The sequence below is a fragment of the Carassius gibelio genome, chromosome A4 (assembly GCF_023724105.1).
Source record: "Carassius gibelio isolate Cgi1373 ecotype wild population from Czech Republic chromosome A4, carGib1.2-hapl.c, whole genome shotgun sequence".
Taxonomy (NCBI): Eukaryota; Metazoa; Chordata; class Actinopteri; order Cypriniformes; family Cyprinidae; genus Carassius; species Carassius gibelio.
Genome location: NC_068374.1, coordinates 22,265,672 through 22,282,459, shown reverse-complemented (window position 1 = coordinate 22,282,459; position 16,788 = coordinate 22,265,672). Strand labels below are relative to the sequence as shown.

Genomic DNA, 16,788 nt, shown 5'->3' with positions numbered 1-16,788 from the left:
TCCCTTTGTGTGCAGTTTTTCAGTAGAAATGAAGGACTCCGTTATGTGAATGTGCGTGTAGCCATTCTATTTTCTGAGGAACCATGATTTAGTCACTCGAAACAAAAACCTGACCTCAAAGCGATTGCCTGTAGAGCTGCGAGAATATGTCTGTGATAGTTCCACTTTGTTCTGTGGTCAAAAGAGCTTTTTCAAGCTCCTAAAAGATTCCTTCCTTCCTGTATAGGTTGTTTCTCATCTTTATAAGCACACAGTGCCACTCATACACACACACTGTCCAAATGCACATCATATTTTCCATGGTACAGAACATAGAAATGACTTCTGAACATATAAGGGTGCAGGGATCCCCATGGGGCGTCACAGTGATAAATACACAGGCACACACGTCGTCATCATTATTACATCCCGTGATGAAATGGGGAGGGGGTTCTTTTCAAAAAATGTGCTTTATCAGCAGACAGATGGATAAAGAGGGAGAATGAGAGAGGGGGTGAAGCGAAAAACAGAAAGAGAGAGGCACACGGGAGTACATAGGAAAAAAGCAAGTAAATATAGAGAAGAGGAAAATAAAGGATAGTGTCTCCACCCACACACACATCAACAGCATATATATATATATATATATATATATATATATATATATATATATATATATATATATATATATATATAAATATAAATATATATTAATGTTTATATGTGCATCAAAAAATAAGAATTGAGGTCTATGATGCAGAGACAATTCAGAAAAATGATGACTTTCTCAGGTAATTTTTGCCTGTATCGCACAAAAAGTGATCATATGATTTCTGAAGACTAGGTATACAGTGCACAAGTCTTATGGAATTCTTTAATAATGTTTAAAATGAAATTTTTTGTCCTTTTGTAGCTTGAGATCTCCAGTCCCCATCCACTTTCATTGACAATCCCAATCCTCATTCACTTGAAAGATGACCATGGCTATCAAACAAGATTTGCAGGTAATAGTGGCTTAAATTAAAGACTACCATAAGCCTTTTATAAGACATGTAAGTCATACAGACTACTTGTATAGAGTTTTAAAATATAATTTTGGGAGCTCAAAATCTCCAGTCGCCACCCACTTTCATTGTATTGAAAAGGGCAGCATGAACATATTTCGAAATTTCTCCTCCTGAACATCAAATGCTCATTTTGGGGAGAACTATTCCCTAACCCATCATTTAAACACACACGGTCTGGCTGAAATGCAAGACATAATCGGCGCAGTCATATGTCATGGACAGTGCCTAAATTATGTCACACTAAGAAACTATGCTCATGTGGGTTTCAGAAACCGGTTTTCCATGCTTCAAATGTGCACCCAACAAACACACAAATCACCAATTGATGCATGTACACACCGGTGGATTTTAAAACTCTATGTAGAACAAGCCAAATGCATCTAGAATAACCTACTTCAGACATGCCGGTTAACCAGACATAGAAATCATGCTATTTACACACACACACACACACACACACACACACACACAATCAGTTAAAGAAAACCTCATAAAAATCCAACACAGACATCATTAGCACACAGTTCTCTCTGAATGACACAGGACATGAAATTAATGACACAGGACATGAAATTAACGCCAAATGACACACAAATTGATGAGTCCCACACACTCAGCTTCTTGGAGAGCAATAAATCAAGACTGCAGACCCCGAAGCCTCATTCAAATCCCTAGCGCGCACACAATTCGTAAGTCAACTCACAGAGCGCAATGGAACGGCACTTCTCTTGCACGGCTCAGCCAGATGTTGCAGGCGATGATTTGAGCACGTCTGTGATTGCATGAGTGTGCGTGTGTGTGCGTGTGTGTGCAGTCCAGGTCTCCACAGGTCTACGGTCACAGTGTGCAGGTTTTCCAGCAGTGTTACATGGGTTCAGTGCTACAGGCTGTCTCTCTGCATGCTGCCGTATAAGAGAGTCGCTCTGCAGTGACCGAGAGAGAGAGAGACAGACAGAGAGAGAAAGAGAGGTTGAGCACTGGGACGCTGCAGAAGGAACGTGCTTAACAGTGGGAACCTATCACAAAGCTCTCTCTCCTTGCATACGAGATGGAGGATGGGAAGAGATTCATTGCCCTCTATGGGTGGACGGGAGACTGAAGCAGAGACTACCAAATCTCAAATTTTATATCAATTTTTCATAGCAAACGTGATAATGTTTTGAAGCCTAAATACACTCTTATCATTTATAATGGTTTCATATTTCCCCCCGTGTTATTTTTTTATGTATTTACAATTAATAGTATAACGTTTTAATGTCACCCATTGAGCATTCACAAAAATATTAATGTAAAACCTATAGAAAAAGGCAATCCAAAACCTTTCATACACAAGATTTATCAAATGAAGATAGTATCGGGGTGCAACACAGCAAGAACAATAACATTACAAATTACAACTTAAAACAATTGTTTTTTTTATTTTAATATACTTTAAAAAAATATTTATTCCTATGATGCCAAAGCCGAATTTTCAGCAGCCATTACTCCATTACTACAGTTTTTAGTGTTATATGATTCTTTAGAAATAATTCTAATGCTGACTGGGTTTTTAAGTTATATTTATTATTATCAATGTTGAAAACAAAACAGTAAATATTTATATGTGTAATATTTTTGTGAAAACCAGTGATAATTTTTTTTTCTTCTTCTCAATATTATTTGAATATAAAGTTCAAAACAACAGCCTTCATTTGAAACACAAGTAATCATTATAAAAGTAATATTATTAATGTCTTTATTTACTTTACTAAGCAGTTTAATACCACCGTGATAAATGAAAGTATTTTGTAATAAAATGTGGTGTAGGAAATTTAAGTCATGTATTAAATAGGTGATTCTTTAAAACTTTAGAAACTTTTTTGGCCTGATATTTCCTCTACTGTAGACAAGAACTTCACAGTCAGCAGCTCAACTTAGTTCGCCAAGCTTCAATGCATTTCACATTCATGACAAACCCACACAAAATGAGTAAGTGAAGTGTTGAGGGTGCCATTGCCCTTGAGTGAGTACAGAGCACATGATGAAGAACAGGTGCCATCAGAACCCCCAGAGAGAGGGAACAGACTGCATTGAATTCTCATAACATCCCACAGCGGCTGCCTACCAGGCCCTCAGTGCCAGAAGGAACATCTTTTAACATTTTTGAGGAAAGAGCAGTTGTATATACAATAAAAAGACAGACATTTGTGTCGCCTGCCTCATGGCAAGTAAAAGATTAAAAGTGAAATATAGGTAACACTTTAGTATAGGGTCCAATTCACACCAATAACTAGTTGCTTATTCACACCAATAACTAGTTGCTTATTAGCATGTCTATTATTAACAAATTGGCTGTTTATTAGTGCTTATAAAGTACATATAACGCATGACATCACTTATCCTACCCAATACCCTAAACTTAACCACTACCTTATAAACTATTAATAAGCAGCAAATAAGGAGTTAATTGAGGCAAAAGTCATAGTTAATGGTTAGTAAATAGTGAGAATTGGACCCTAAAATAAAGTGTGACCAATATAATGTAGAACAGTTATTTAAGTAATTATATTTAATAATGTTTAACAAGGTTATAGGTCCCTCTGTAATGGTTCTTTTGGTTTTGTCCCGACTTCACAGACTAATTATATCAACACCTGTGAATCATTTTGTACCTGACACACTCAGAGGAATGCTGAAGACTGAATGCATCAATGTGCAGTGTTTTAGGCATTTTGAATGTTTCTATTGTAATGGCCATAGTGGGGTTTTTTTGGACCAAAAGAAGTGCCTAAGATTCCTTTCTATAGTAAAAAAAAAAAAAAAAAAAATCCCTTCATTCGATCAACACTTGCTACACCTTTGTGTTAACACTGAACATGCTGTTTTTGATACTGTACCTTTAAGATTTCTATATTTAAGTGACATTGGTTTTACTTGGTTGACCTAAATATAACAACATCAACACCAACTACAACTTATTAAATACAGAACTGCGTTGACATGTAAACAAAAACTATGTAAATGTGTTTATGGCTCTGAATGACCTCACATTATATACAGTATATATATATATATATACATATATATATATATATATATATATATATATATATATATATATATATATATATATATATATATATATATATATATATATATATATACACACACACACACACACACACACACACACACACACACACACACACACACACACACACACATACAGTACAGACCAAAAGTTTGGACACACCTTCTCATTCAAAGAGTTTTCTTTATTTTCATGACTATGAAAATTGTAGATTCACACTAAAGGCATCAAAACTATGAATTAATACATGTGGAATTATACATGGAATTATATACATAACAAAAAATGTCATATTCTAGGTTCTTCAAAGATTTGCTTTGATTACTGCTTTGCACACTCTTGGCATTCTCTTGATGAGCTTCAAGAGGTAGTCACCTGAAATGGTCTTCCAACAGTCTTGAAGGAGTTCCCCGAGAGATGCTTAGCACTTGTTGACCCTTTTGCCTTCTGTCTGTGGTCCAGCTCACCCCTAAACCATCTCGATTGGGTTCAGGTCCGGTGACTGTGGAGGCCAGGTCATCTGGCGCGGCACCCCATCACTCTCCTTCTTGGTCAAATAGCCCTTGATGCCTTCAGTGTGACTCTACAATTTTCATAGTCATGAAAATAAAGAAAACTCTTTGAATGAGAAGGTGTGTCCAAACTTTTGGTCTGTACTGTATATATATATATATATATATATATATATATATATATATATATATATATATATATATATATATATATATATTTAATTAACTAATATAAACCAGCTAATGCAGACCTAGTTATACATGTGGTTGGTGTTGGTGGGCAGCTAGAAAAACCTACATGATGTGTGAGCACTCTCACATACACAAATACTAAAACAAACAATTAAGTAACATCTGGAAAGTTAACTTTTCACCCTCATGCTGCATTAAATCATAAAATCATTATTTACTACATACAGCAGCACTGCACCTTTCAGCCCAGCAGGCAGATGTAGCACTTTATTATAGTTTAATGTCTCAGTAATGACTCTGCGTGTGCGCGCAAGTTTATACGTGCCCCCGTATTTGGAGTGGGCATCAGGAAGACAGCTGTTTAGATAATAAGCCTCTAATTAAGAGAGAGGGACTGAGCTGAAACCAGTGAGCAGACATGCTCATTTAGAAACCTGCTAAAGAATGCAGCGTCTTACAATATTGGGTAACACTTTCTTTAACAGTGTCCTTGTTACATGTTACATGTTTACTATAATAATAACAGTACATTATACATACAGGATCTCAATAAATTAGAATGTCGTGGAAAAGTTCATTTATTTCAGTAATTCAACTGAAATTGTAAAACTTGTGTATTAAATAAATTCAATGCATACAGACTGAAGAGGTTTAAGTCTTTGGTTCTTTTTATTATGATGATTTTGGCTCACATTTAACAAAAAAACACCAATTTACTATCTCAAAAAATTAGAATACTTCATTAGACCAATTAAAAAAAAAAAAATTGTTGGCCTTCTGGGAAGTATGTTCATTTACTGTACATGTACTCAATAATTGGTAGGAGCTCTTTTGCTTTAATTACTGCCTCAATTCAACATGGCATGGAGGTGATCAGTTTGTGGCAGTGCTGAGGTGGTATGGAAGCCCAGGTTTCTTTGACAGTGGCCTTCAGCTCATCTGCATTTTTTTTGGTCTCTTGTTTCTCATTTTCCTCTTGACAATACCCCATAGAGAATGTGGTTCAGGTCTGGTGAGTTTGCTGCCTAGTCAAGCACACCAACACCATGGTCATTTAACCAACTTTTGGTGTTTGGGCAGTGTGGGTAGGTGCCAAATCCTGCTGGAAAATCATCTTCAAAAAGCTGGTCAGCAGAAGGAAACATGAAGTGCGCCAAAATTTCTTGGTAAACAGGTGTAGTGACTAGTGTTTTCAAAAAACACAGTGGACCAACACCAGCAGATGACATTGCACCTCAAATCATCCCAGATTGAGAAACTTAACACTGGACTTCAAGCAACTTGGGCTATGAGCTTCTCCACCCTTCCTCCAGACTCTAGGACCTTGTTTTCCAAATGAAATACAAAACTGAAAACTTATCTGAAAAGAGGACTTTGGACCACTGGGCAACAGTCCAGTACTTTTTCTCCTAAACCCAAATTCCTCTTCTAATACGATTGAATGTGCATGTAAACACTCGATCGGATTGAACCACGAAACTGAAAGAACTTTATTTGTGATATGAGCAGAACATCACAGCGGTTTATATGTATATTTATCCATAAACGGGTACATATAAATTCTGCTGTTAAATACAAATAAAGAAACCATGGGCCCTATTTTAACGATCTGAAACGCAAGTGTCAAAGCGCGAAGCGCAATTTAGTTTGTGGGCGGGTCTCGGCGCTGTTGCTATTTTCCCGGCGGGATAAATGGCTCTTGCGCCCGGCGCAAATCTAAAATGGGTTGGTCTGAAGTAGCTTCATTATTCATAGGTGTGGTTTGGGCGTAACGTGAAATAAACCAATCAGAGCGTCATCCAACATTCCCTTTAAAAGCAGGTGCGCAAGTTCCATTATGGATTGCTATTATTATGGCGTATTTACCAGGCGCACGCCAGGAGCGGTTCACAGCCGAGGAGACTGATGTTCTTGTAAGAGCAGTGAAAGACAGAGAAGTTGTGTTGTATGGGGATGGGAGAAACCCACCCAAAATAGCGTCGGTTAAACTGGCGTGGGAGGAAATAGCCACAATTGTTTCATCGATTTTTTTTTCCTGGTTCTTGACGGACAAACCAATTTGTCAGATGTCCTTATATACATATATGTCTTGCCACTGTCGGGCAAACAGGTCTGATCCTTAATTACTACAATTAGCCTGAATAATTTGTAAGCTAGATTTATGCCTATTTTTTCACATCTTCGTGGCACACCACAATGATTTCCGTCATCTCATGTGTTAATATTTTTTTAGTGTAACAATTTATGATTTGCAAAAATAACTGTTGCATCTGTGTAGATTACATGAGCAAAGTGTATGCGAGTTGTGCACGCTATACATTATGGTCAAGCATGCGCCCTTAAAATAGCATAATGAACAACGCGCAACGCGCCACTGACTTTAGACTAGGTTTTTTCTGGTCAGTGGCGCAATTGTTTAATGGAACAGCAAAATAGCACCAGGGATTGTTTGCGCCGGAACACGCCTCCTTTTTTGCGCTGAACCGCCCAGGGAGCGCAAGTTCATTCACTAGTTTAGCGACGTGCTTCTGTGGAGGGAAAAGCGCGCTTTGCGCGGGTGCAAAATAGGAATGACACATGCGTTGGTGTACAAAGTCAATTGCGCTGGGTGCAAGATAGGGCCCCATGTAGGAGAGTGGTTATTATGATATTATCTAGATTTCACGTTCAATTTTCACGTTCACTTTTACTATTTGTGCAGTGTGCGCATGTAAAAAAAAAACTTTATATTAAATTGATTTTAAGCTTGTGACATATAAATTCGCGCATCATCCCGATCATTTTCTTTAGCGTTCATGTAAACATTACAATCAGATTCATCAATCGTAATAAATTCAGTCCAATTGAACCAAAAAGTGTGCATGTAAACATAGCCAATGATTGTCTTCTGGACAAGTTTCAGACCAGCAGTCTTCCCCATGACTGTGTAACCTAGTGAACCAAAACTGAGAGACCATTTTGAAGGCTCAGGAAACCTTTGCAGGTGTTTTGAGTTGATTAGCTGATTGGCATGTCACCATATACTAATTTGTTGAGATTGGTGGGTTTTTGTTAAATGTGAGCCAAAATCATCACAGTTTAAAGAACCAAAGACTTAGGCTATTTCAGTCTGTGTGCATTGAATTTATTTAATACACAAGTTTCACAATTTGAGTTGAATTACTGAAATAAATGAACTTTTCCATGACATTCTAATTTATTGAGATGCACCTGTAATTATATGCAAGAACCCTAATAATTGGCTTTACAGTATTGTACTCTCCTGTGATAAAGTGTCTTGTCTGAGACGTGTCAATCATACAGTGTAGTCCAAGAGTCTGGAGGAATGTAGATATATATCTGAGCTGCATCTAACACATACACATGAGCACACACACTCATCTCTCACACTGGGAGTGGCGTTAGAGCGGCTAATAGAAAATGTCCATCATCCTCAGCGCCGCATAAGGAGCTGCAGCCTCTATCATTTACACAACACACACACAGTCTTCTCTGTTTCTCAGCTCATTTGACAGATACCACACAATGACAAGATTATAAAATATGAGTGATGTCTTTGTGGAGAAATAAAGATATTGTGTACAGTGTAATAACCCTGAAGATTAAAGGGCAGTAATGTACTTTTAACTGTCAAATTTGTTATAAATGAGACTTGTTTAAAGTGCTTACAATCAATACAATATTTAGTTGTTTAAGTATAGGCAGTAAATATTTTACTATTATTTCATAATTTAACCGGGCATTAGATATCGCATTAAACAGCATTTTAAAAAGTGTTTCTATTCAATACTAAATTCAAAGTTGCCAAAGATTAAATAAATTCTCTCATTTGTTCTTAAAGTACACTATTTTCACATCACTTTTGTCTTTTTAATGCACACTCTTAATTCAGCTCAGTTCAGTGCAGTGCAGTTCAGTTCAGGTTAATTCCGCACAACATGTAAATTCAACTCATTCAGTTCATTTCAGTTCAACTGTGCTCACTTCAGATTGGTACAGCCCAGTTTAGTTCAGATCAGTTAAGTACAGCTTGGTTTAGTTTGGTTCAATTCATGTCAGAAACAGCCCAGTTTAGTTCAGTTCAGTTAAGTACAGCTCATTTTCGTTTAGTTCAATTCATGTCAGAAACAGCTCAGTTTAGTTCAGTAAGTTTCAGTTCACTATAGCACAACATCCCCGCTTAACTCAATTCAGTCCAACTCAGTTTAGTTTAGTTCAATTCATGTCAGAAATAGCTCAGTTTAGTTCAGTAAGTTTCAGTTCACTACAGCACAACATTCCAGCTTAACTCAATTCAATACAGCTCAGTTTAGTTTAGTTTAGTTTATTTCAATTCAGTTCACCACAGTTCAGTACATTTCAGTTAACTACAGTACAACATATCAGTTCAACTCAGTTTAGGTTAGTTCAATTCAATTCAATTCAATTCAGCACAGTTCAGTTTAGTACAGCACATCTCAGCTCAACTCAATTCAGTACAGCTCAGTTTAGTTTAGTGCAGTGCAGTGCAGTTCAGTTGAGCACAGTTCAGTTCAGTTCCGTTCAGTACATTTCGGTTAACTACAGCACAACATATCAGTTCAACTCAGTTTAGGTTAATTCAATTCAATTCAGCACAGCTCAGTTGAGTACAGCACATGTCAGCTTAACATAGGGCTGGGTGATAAATCGTTTTTATCGATTAACTCAAATTTGAAGTTAAGGGCGATTTGTTTTTAATGAAAAGTTTTCTCTTTAACTTCCACCACCGGCTCTCCCCTTAATAAGCCTGGTTCACACCGGACGCGGAAGCGGCGCGGAACGGAGGCCGCTTCCTTTCGGCGCCCATGTTAACCCATGGTGTCGTTTAACCCATGGTCCGCGCCATGAAGCGGCAGTTTCGGCGTCTGGTCTATTTTTTGCGTGAGCCGCGAGCGATCCGCGTTAATTCTGGGGGGATGGGTGTCTGAGCAGAAGCGCTTGTCAACCGCCGCGGAGAATGCGCGTCTGGTGTGAACAGGCAGGCGCCGGACCGCGCGTGATTTTCCGTTACGCGCCGCTTCGGCGTCGGGTGTGAACCAGGCTTAATTAAGGCTTCAGTAGTTCAGAGTGGGCTCACCCTCCCCCCGCATTACTTACAGCTGCACACAGACAACATGGCAGTTAACAGCGCAGAGCTCGTTCCAAAGACAGGCACCGTTTCATCCGTTGTTTGGAATTGGTTTGCTTTTTTAGTTTCAGACACAGAACAAATAATGCCACATTGCAAAGTGTGTTTAAAAGCCGTTGTTACCAAAGGTAACAGCACAACAAATTTATTCCAGCATCTTAAACAGAGGCATGCAGCCGAGTGGGAAGCAGTGTTGCCAACTTCTTTCAATGGAAAGTAGCTAAACCCTGCCTGAAAAGTCGCTAAATGTCGCTAGATGATGTCATATGCTAATTAGCATATTCATAACGTAAGTGCGTCATATTATCTTGCCCTTTCTGTGCTCATGTACTGCATTTTAAGGCAGCAAAATTCTCAATAAAAGTTTTTTATTATTATATTTGAATGTTTCTGTTGTCTGACAACAGAATTAATATTATAATGACTGAAACGCGTCTATTAAGACTACAATAACCAGCTCTCAAAGATGTTAATCTCTGCACTAAAATCCTATTCACATAAGATTTAGATAATGATTGTACTGTGATTTCGGCAATACTTGTATGTAAAATAGAGTTAGAAGCAACAGAATATATTTTTTTAACTGAAAGTGCTGCTCCTCACTGCTCGTTGAACAGATCAGATGCAGAGAGAGAGAGGCGTGTGCGCACGCTGGGAGAGAGAGAGAGAGAGAGAGAGAGAGCTCGTGCGGCAGTACCGGAGAGTCTCAGAGACTAAATAAGGTCTCAAAAAAAGTCGCTAGATTTGTCACTAGTTGCTTTTTTGGAAAAAAAACGCTATGGGGGTCTGAAAAGTCACTAAATCTAGCGACAAAGTCGCTAAGTTGGCAACACTGGTGGGAAGTGTGTGGCTCTCAACGTAGAGAACAAGACAGCAGTTCACACACACCCGCAAAAAAACAAACTACAATTTCAGGGATTCAGGAAAACTGTTTAAAGTTTTGTTTGCACTTTATGAATACCACTGTAACAAGTATGTATTTTTGTAATAGATCTAATTTTGTCATTTTTGTTACATTTAAGCAAAAGTGTTTTATCAAAGAGGGACACACAATTTTATTTTTTATTTATATTTTAATTTATTTTGAAGGTGCAATGTGTCACTGTAAGTTTTAAGTTATTAGAAAACTGATATGCTACATTTTCACTGTTTACAATGGCAGTGCCTGCCATCTCGTTAAGCATGTTTTGAGGCTTGTTTGCTGTTACACTTATGCACAAAGGGGAAATTTAGATTAAACTGCATAAGCAAAAATCGGAACAAAAGAGTACATTTGTTTTGAGCAATTTCTTTGTCGGTTGTAGTTTGTTTTTAAATAGAAAAAAACTACGGGTTTGGTGTGAAAAAATCTGAGATTTTTTTTTTAAGCCATATCGCCCAGCCCTAGCTTAACACTATTCAGTTCAGCTTAGTTTAGTTTAGTTCACTTCAGCTCAGCACTATCCAGTTCAATTCAGCTCATTTCGGTACAACTCAATTTAGCTCAGTTCAATTGAGTTCAGCACAGTTCAGTTCCATGCAGAACATCTCAGTTCACATCTGTTCACTACAGCTCAGTTTAGTTCAGAACAGCTTAGATTAATGCAGTTTATTTCAGCTCAGCGCAGCTCAGTTCATTTCAGCACAGCCCAACTCATTTCAGTTTAGCTCTGTTCATTTCACTAAGGTCATTCTACAGTTTAATTCAAAATCAAAATCCAGCAATGTTAAATTAGAACATTTGTTTATTGTAGTACTGCCAAGCAATCTCTTATTTGTCTCGTCTCTTGTCTCTGAGATGTCTGATTGTAATTGAGTTCAATGGAGTGTAGTTGATTACCATGTGCAGTCTGTTACTGCAACAGCTCCTTTAAAAATGAACCACACCACACGGCATCTGGCTAGCGTGCCTGCCTTCCATTCTTATGAGTTTAAAAACTTACAAGCTCAAATCCCAGAGCTATCATCAGCCATGAGAATGCTACTGAAACTAAAAATTGTATCTACATATCTGTTGCCATAGAGCACAGAGATTGGTGTTATCCTCGTTCTGTCTTTCTGTGTGAGTGTGTGTGAGCCCGAGCTGATCAAAGACGGTGTTTATGTTTAGAGATCAGGGTGGAGATACTGTAGTCGTAGCTATCAAAGACCTGTCGCATCACATGACACACGCCGCCTGACAGGCACTCATTAGTCTCGCCTAGCCAGACTTTTGACTTGAGGCAGAAAAGTATGGTCCCCAACGCAGCTCACTCTGGACAACAGCCACCCATTCGACGGATGTGTAAACTGGCCAAGCACAGTCTTATTTGTCTTCATGTTCTGTTTATGGTTAGGATTACCTGAAATAGACCGTAGAATAATAATAGACTAACATGCTTTTACAAGTTCTACACAAACCAGTCAAACTATGACCCTTTGGATGGTGCTTATAGTCTACTGTAAGTAACAGGTTCTAGACAAGACTAATTTGTAAAGTGGACCAGACTTTATGCCAACAGTCAAAAGCCTGCATACATGACACTTGATTATTTAATCACCATGAGTTCTATATTTAGTGCACTGTTCTAGCAAGAAACTCATCTTGTTAACATAATCCCACTTTGCATTTGTAGCTGGCCCAATTTGAGCACAGAATCAAAGCCAATTAGAGGAAAGTCACTGCTGCTCAGATGTTCCCTCTGCCGCTGAGAGGTCCTGCTGACCAGCACATTAGCAAACAGTGACCACAGGACGTACAGCACAGCCTGTGAAATCAGCCTCATTATTTCTGCAGCGCCACCCCAAAGAAAGAAAGAAAGAAAGAAAGAAAGAAAGAAAGAAAGAAAGAAAGAATTGTGTCATAATTTGTAAAAAAGGTAAACTATCAATTTAAGTCAGTGTTGTAGGTAATAAAGGATTTTGAAAATCTAATACAATAATTTGGCATGAGAGGACTTGGAATATAGCACACAATCACATTGACTACTATTAAGGCATTTTTATAGCGTTCTGTTTTTTGTTTTGTTTGAGCTGGACAGATCCTGGTCACTGTTTACCGTTAATTTATGGAAAAGAGCAGCAAGAACAATCAGCTAAACATCTACCTTTTGAAATGCTCTATGCAAAACACGAAAGAAAAAAAAAAACACTTTGTATTTCCTTAGCCCAGCCTAGTTCCCAATAAATTACAGCTTCTTTAAGGCAACAATTGCAGGTGTCCTGTATAGCATAAAAGCCCATTAGTTTTCTCTAACCGTGCATTGTTGCTGGAATCTCATTAATAGAGACATAAAGTGACTAGTATTGATTGGGGGAGGTGGGTCGGAGCAAGGCTTATTTTAAATTCAGCTATAGTCAGCACATATCCATTTGTCTAGAGGTAATTATACCATACCAAGACAAGGCTTTATGTGTCCAGTCAAACACTGTTTGAGACAGGAGGCCTCAAGGAATACTAACACTATAATACATTTTATTTTGAAGCAAGGAAATGATTCGATCTTCTTAAATACATTTGTCCACAAGCTTTCTCTAAACCCTAGTAGAACACTCCATCTGCAATATTTTGTCCGTAGAGATTTACGTGGCATTTCGGTATCTGCGCGGCCGCTGTAAGAGTAAAGTGTGTGTGTGGCTTTCCTAAAATGGAAGGATCAATCAAAAATGAAGTGTCATGATAAACCTGTAGGACATTTTAAAAGTCATTTGATATCTTTTTGTGAGGAACAGACCAACATTTAAGTTAGATTTCAATTCTATAATACGTGCATTTGTTTCTATGTTTTCATTTATTGTTTATGTATTGTTTTTTAACCATATTCACAGTCCTTTTCCTCTTCAAAATAATTGATAAAATAACATTTAATAATTCACATGACCTCTCAAATTAATCTCAAATCAAGCCTAGTTCCAGCAAAGCATAGTGCATTATGGATCCTGTGGGGAGGGATCAATAGACACACACTTGTTATTAAATCAGAAATGCCCCATGCCCCATCAGCTTTCAGGCCATCACACACATACATTAGTTGTGAGCAGCAAGAAACATTAAATAGATTTTGATATGAATCTACACTCATCCTCAGTTCATCAAACACTCATTCTCTACCTGATGGGCGTGTTTCAGTGTTTGTGGTTAGGTCTCATCAGTAGGAGAGGGTGTAAATCACCTATCATCCATATGCAGATGAAATCAATTCAACTGCTGAACCTCACGCCTGCTGAGCATCATCTAATTGATGTTCCTCTGTAATGCTCGCAGTCTGATCCACTCCACATGCTCATATCTGCACACACAACTACGTGCGTGTACCAAAAAAAAAAAAAAACACACCACAAAGCAAAGCAAGCGAGTTCCACCAAATCAGAGAAATAATTAAAAGTAATCAGAAAGCATGACTATTTCTGAAACCTGCTGGTAGATTAATAAGATACAGAGGTGGCTTGCTGAACAGATGAGCGGTGTTGTACGACACTGAATGTCATGATGATGCTTGTATCGGTACAATAATAGAAATATTGCCGGTTTCTCATGCACCATTTGCATGAATTAATTCAAGTAATGCACTAAAACAGCTCAGCTGTGTGTATTCCTCAGCGCTTCCTAAAAACTGCTGATGCACAGCTGAAAATCACTGTATATATAAATAAGCACAAAGAAACGTACAGAAACACACAAATAAAAATATATAAATAATATTAATAAACGTATATATATATATATATATATATATATATATATATATATATATATTTTTTTTTTTTTATGACTCTGGCTAGTTTTATATACTGTATAATACGCATACATAATGTGAAGAAGGAAAAGGAAGCAGGAAGTATTTGTGTTAGTTTTAGAACTTGATTAAGTGTATAATACTTTCTGTTAAAATAGTTATGATAGTTATATATAATAGTTATGAACTCATGTATCAAACCCTTGGGAATGGCAAAGAACAGAAAAGCATCCGATTGCCATTACAATAAGCATTCTCTTAAAAAAATTAAAATAAAAAAAATGGCCAAAACACCTTTCAAGAGAGGTGCTACTGCTCTTTGCAGAACAATAGTAGTTCTTCAAGCAAAAGTAATGTTTAAACATTCCTTTAGCTCCTTCTGCTTTGTCCTATCTTCCACTGAAATTAAAAAGACTGTCCAGCACCTCCAAATAATGAAGTTTCTGGGCTTCTAATACAAATCAATATATTTCTGCACTACTACTGGCAATTGACTGCAAAAATAATGACTTTTTCCAAACAGGTTTCCCGAACACTCCTCCTAGTCTGCCATTGGTTGAACAAACATATAGCCCCGCCCAAAACTCATGCCACTGGTTGAACGGATGGAGCTGTGTCAGACTAGTCAAGTACGATAATTGAATTGTACCATGCTGTTTACATGTTTAGAAATGTACAAATAGTTGTCTTTGCATATAAAGCTAAAAAATACACACTTAAGTTTTAACTATCCTTTCGGTGCTCGGTGCTCGGTGCTCGCTGCGGTGACTAAGATCTGTTTAAATTTCTGTAATTCACACATCGCTGATAGAGTTACGACCCACGTGGGATTGAAGGGGCAGTTAATTTCACCTCATTAGCAGGAAACAGTCACAATAGATTCCCCTCTCTTCAAATGATGCCTTTGTTTGATTACCACACACAACGGCAGCAGAAATCATCAAGGGAGATGCTGCAAGGCTGGAATCAATGATGGACGTTCCCGACTGCCTTATCAAATTGACAACTTGGTTGGCAACATTCATCTTGTATAAGTAACTCTGGTCACGTCGATTCCTCCTACTCCTCTGAATCTTCAACTAATGCAGTCTGGGTAAAATGTTTTAATTCCTACAAACATCATCCTGCTAAATCAGTGTTGTTCCTAGCCTTTAAGATAAATTCAGGGAGGTTTACTACTATTTATGACATTAAGGGTTAGAGCAACCTTTATGTCATGGTTTTTACCAAAGATTTCACTGAGATATCATACAGTCTGACAAGTGATAATTATAAAGAACCATGAAAAAAAGCATAAATATGCATATATTTTCAGTCCAAGATGTTATTTTTTTCACCCACCTTAGTGTTTCAGAGATTTTTTATATGAAATAGTGCTATTGTGTGAGCAAAGTTGAGGGCTTGAAACCTGGGTTGTATTAGTATAATGCCACTCTATCTATAATGATAATGTAAAAAAAAAAAAAAATAAATAAAAATAAAACCATGGTTATGCTTTATTTTCATTTACTGGATTTGCTTCTGCAATCGAATGTCCTTGCTCTCTTGTAGAGCATTATAGACTCCTGAAGGGACTGACTGCTGTTTTCAGTCAGCTATTCTCTGGCACAGATGAGTCAGTTTACACATCTCTTTTTTCCTGTACTTGTTTAATAATTTTTCTGCCCATTCATGCCTGACCTTGACTCCTCAATTTTAAACACAGTTTTGCAATTTTGTTTTGCATTTTATGTTCTGTATTTTATTTTGTTTCATTTGTGTGTGAATGAAAGTACTTTCTCCTCTTCTGTTTAATATTATCATTTGCAGGCTGACTTCCAAAGAATCTGTTCAGCTTTTTTTGTGTGCATACAACATGTCAGGTTTTGTCTCAATCAGCGCTGTGAGTTTGAGGCAGCATTATATGTTTAGCAAACGTCGCTAGTATTTTTTCAATTCAGTTTGTTGACACTAGCGGCACAGAAATGACACATTTCACCTTTAATTTCCTTTTATGACAGTTTTTCAAGTTTTCATTCTACATTAGAACCCGAAACCCATTCAAATTTAACAGCATGAGTTGATACGTATAGTTGAAAATACTTCTGACACTTACTCTCCAGTTTTTTTTTTCTTTTTCTTTTTT

General features: G+C 37.4%; 1 protein-coding gene across 7 annotated transcripts in view; it reads right to left on the bottom strand.

Annotated features, from left to right (window-relative positions):
- LOC127972966 (membrane-associated guanylate kinase, WW and PDZ domain-containing protein 2) overlaps positions 1-16,788 on the bottom strand; it is a 214,713-nt gene that overhangs the window by 144,240 nt on the left and 53,685 nt on the right. The window lies entirely within an intron of this gene.